Below are 4724 nucleotides of genomic sequence, written 5' to 3' on the forward strand. Positions count from 1 at the left end.
ATCTTATTAGATTCAAATAGCACAATTATAACCAAATAATTCAGCTTAAACTATTGAAGAGTGAAATCTAATATCTTAGGGTTTAATTTTTACGCTAAAACTATCGTTTTCATCTGATTGCCCACTTAAAATATTAGAGCACTATATAGAAACTCAAAATAACCCAAGGACCCAAATAAACTAAAAAATTATAAGAACAAAGCTTTTAGGATTAAAATTCAAAATTTACCTCTTCTAAAAACTTAAGAAAACTAAGAGGGAAGGAAGAGGATTAAAGTAGGAAGCTTACCTACTGCGTAATCGAGCTCGCAATGGCCATAAAACCTCCTGAATCCGAGCCCTAGCTCCCTCTCTTCCTTTTCTCTTCTCCTCCTCTTCTCTCTTGGTCATGTGCATTGCCTTACTTCTTCGTTCTATGTTTTCATGTTCTTTTCCCCTTTAAGATTGTACAAAATAATTTTTGGGACAATTAAAAGGAAGGGCCCAACATTTCTTTATTATAGCACAAAAGCTTGAGTCAACTTTGGTAATTTTTTCTATAGTTAAAAATAAAATAAAACTAAACTTTTACTTAGTTAAATTTAAACTTTGGACTTCTATCAAATTATTTTTAATTTTAATTTTAATTTAATTGAATATATTTTATTTTAAAACAAATCTAAGTCTTAAAATTTTTAGGATGTTATAATTTGTCACTTATGTATGTGAAATGTCTATTTCACATGTAAATGGGTTTTATTCCACACATGAAATGTCACCAATGGCTATAATAATTGTGCAACTACTACAAATGGTCCTCCTTTGTCTCTAACATCTATTTTACTCCATAGGCTATAAATATAAAATTCCAAACTCATCTTAAGAAGGGGATTAAGACTAGAAATCATTGATTATGAGATTTACATTCTTTATACTCTTATTATACAAAAATCATTATTCTTGACATAATATCATTTACATCTTCATCATTTAAGTATTAGAGCTTCATTGTATTCAACATTGCTCTTAGAGAGAGTTACAATTGAGTGATTTATATACTCAAAATCTTTGTAAAGTTGAGGGAGAGATTTTTCTTCTAATTAAGAAAGGTTGTTCTTTTGGAAAAAAAAGTTCACTAGTAAAGTGAGTTGCTGTAAAGGCTCACAAGTGCCTAAACTAAACTTGTGGTTGCACTATAGTGACAAGCACCCACTTAAACATATGTTATAGTGGAGAAATCTCAAGTGATTATTTAGAGACTGGACATAGGCTCAAGTGGTGGAGCTAAACTATAATAAATCATAGTTTGCACTCTCTCTTTCCTTAACTCTTTATATTTCCAGCAATCTTAACGTATGCTATGTTTTAGTGTACAAGATAAAATTTGATATATCTACATGCTTGTACTTAAACTTTCACTTAGAAATTGATTTTACACATATTGAACTTGTGAAAATTACTTTAGCATTCTTGCAATCAGAATTTAGAACTTGAATTTACTCAAACTTTCCCTTACACATAGTTTTGCTGAAAAATTTTTAAAAAAACTAAAAATTTCATAAACACCCAATTCACCCCCATTGGGTGTGTTGCCATATCTAACAATGTAAATTTATAAATAGAATAAATTTATTTTCAATAACTAAGTAAATTCTTATAAATATAAGTATACTATAATCTTAAGCCACTCGTAACTCTTAGTGAAGCTTTTATTTCTAGAAAAGGGGATCTCAAGGTGACCTTGAAAACTATTCAATGCTCTATCAAAGTGAAAAAGAAATTAATTAATAATAATAATTGAATCAAACATATGGATATGTAAAATAAATCAACAAGTATAAATACTTACTTATTGAACAACCTTAACATAGCAAGGCTATCTTCTAACCTAGAATGACGTAAAAGATCTATATAATAAATTAAAGCTGAAGGAACAACCACATAATTGATAACAATCAAAATTCAATGTTGTTTAAAACAAATTTAAACTTTGATCATATCTTACCTCATTGAAAGGTTCTAAGAATATATAAAATTGAATTATCTAACACAAAAGAGGAAATAGATAATAAAATTCTTATCTCATTGAAAGGTTTTAAGAATAATATATCTTTTCCAACTTTTGCCTTTTTTGTAAACAATTCTTTTATAAAATCTACCTATTTAGATGGGCTCAATATTCCCTTATGTTGACCAATATAATGAGGGTTGATAAATGCAAATTTATGTTCATTCTCTATGCCTTTCCAAAAAGATAGTACAAATACATTGATAAAGAACAAAAAATTATATTAAAAGCAATCACAACAAGTGATAAAAAATGAGCAATATCTAAAGGATGTAACAAAACAAGCATCTTGTCTACATGTTGATAGCAGTAGCACTCACCTATTCTTGATTAAGTATTTCCATCATGGATTCTTTTTTATCAATAATTTCCAACTATCATCATTACAATAGATTTGTTCTTCAAAGTCTCAGTTCAATTGCTTGGCTAGTAAGCTTTAACACAAGAGATCAAAGAGTATCACTACAATTATGACTAACTTTTTTCATTTTTGAAGCTCTATAAGGTCCACATTTTTGTTTTTGCATTGTAATAGATTCCTTGGAGATATTACCATGTGATTCAATTTTGTTATTCTTTGATTTTGATTGATGAGTCTGTAAAAGTCATAAAATTAACTCATAGGTGGTATTAGTTTTAAAATATTTATTATTTACTTTTAAGACTCAAAATATCCTTTACTAGTAGGTGGTAATAACAAAAACTAAGGTCTCTTAGGGTATGAAAAGAGGAGAGTATAGATTTCTCCCAAAGGTTTTTGCTCTACAAACAAAAAGGCTTTTTAACACATTTATATATACATGATTGTTAATCTAGTTTAGACCTTATCATGTAAAAATGATATGGCCTTACTCTAGTGGAACTAAAGCCTACCTTACCCTTAGATTTGGAATTTGGAAGAACACTTATAGGAGCTCCCGTGTCAATTACTTCCATTCCTTTCATTAGACCATCTGTATCACTCATAGCGACAGCTTTAACTCAATTATTTCCTAATAATTGTTGTACTTCACAAGTCATGTAAATTTATTGACCAACAATATCTCAACCCTTAACTACTAAAGTGTTGTAAATATTAGGCATCTTCCTTAGTGGAAAAGCTACATCTAGTACCGAACCATATAATCAACAGCCCAAATGATACACATAAGATGTTTCACTGCAAGTGTACAGGTCAATAAGTAATATATTAGTGTATCAAGATTGACCTTACAAGAAATGAAGCAAAATAATAATTAGGTAATAAAGTTCCTACCTTTGTTTACGTTAAACAAAACTAATTGGAATTGATTGGTTAACCAAAATTAAAAATCAAAATAAATAAAATACAATGAGAATCTCAATCCAACAAACACGTATGTCCAACAGAACCTAGTTAGAGCTCGGGAGTCTACTTCGATTGATAACTTACTGGGTAAGTATTGTGCAATCCCAAGCTTCAATTCTACCTCTTTTTCATTGAATTTCATCGATTGAGAAATCAAATCATGAGATTCTGAGGAGTTTAAATCTAAAAGAAAGGGTTAAAATGGGATATCAAATATAGAACTAAAGTTTTGTGACTAGTATGGAGTTGAATGGTTGATCCTTGAGCATTTAGGCTCAAAATGGCCTAAAAGTTAGGTTAAATGGTGAAATTTCAGTGGAATAATGTGTTGGGAGGTTATTATGATTGTTTGAATAGTCTATAGGGCTAATGACTATAAATAATGGATAAGTGGATTCAAAAGGGTTTAATTGAATTGTTTAATGTGTTAAGAGATTTAGTTTAGTCAAATCAATGCCTATGAAATGTGTTGGAAATTGACTAAGGGGCATTGTGTTATGTAGATTGAACATCTATGAAGTTGCTTGTGAGAATCTGTGCCCCTAGGAGCTTAATGTGATTGGTAACCCTTAGTAGTAAGGGTGAAAGGTAACTGGAGTAACCCTTTTAATTGTTTGTTTGTGAAATTATTTACAAGTATTTTGATATAACTACGTGCGTTATATTGTGAACTGATAGAGTAGCAACATTGTGAAAGTATATGCATGCGAGTGTGTGAGTATTAATTGAAATGAATTTAAGGAGTGACACGTGCACTGTCATGCATTGAATTCACGAGATATACCCTAGATTATGGTAGGGGGAAATGCAGCCCTACTATAAGGAGGTCCAGGATGTCCTGATGATCTAGAGCATAGAGCTTGACTTCGCCATAATGGACTTAGGATATTGAATGATCCATGAGGTTACCTTAGACTAGGGTAGGGGGCCATGGTCCTACTCTAAATAAGGCTAGGAAGTCTTGATGATCCAGAGCATAGAATTTGACTCTGCCATAATGAACCTAAGAGACCACCTAAACAAAATGACCTCATCTGAGCAGTGATATGGTGGGCCCTATTTCTTGTGATTGGATGGCCTGATCTGGGTGTAGAGTTTACTCTAACTAGGGAAACTAGGAATGCATTGCATGAGCATAATGAGATTGATGAGAATGAATTCATGTATATGCATATGTTATTGCTTTTGTCATTAATCATGCTACTTTATCACTTGTTTATGATTTTGCTTACTAACCAGTAATTGGGGTTACCTTCGATTTATTGGGGTGTATGTCTTACTCCGTTACTTTTAAACATAGGTGAAGAGAGTTTAAGAAGGTTGGGAAAGGAAGCGAGGAAAGAGTAGCCT

Source organism: Prosopis cineraria, unplaced genomic scaffold, assembly GCF_029017545.1.
Source record: "Prosopis cineraria cultivar Desert tree isolate PC_DT_omini unplaced genomic scaffold, ASM2901754v1 PC4, whole genome shotgun sequence".
Lineage (NCBI taxonomy): Eukaryota > Viridiplantae > Streptophyta > Magnoliopsida > Fabales > Fabaceae > Prosopis > Prosopis cineraria.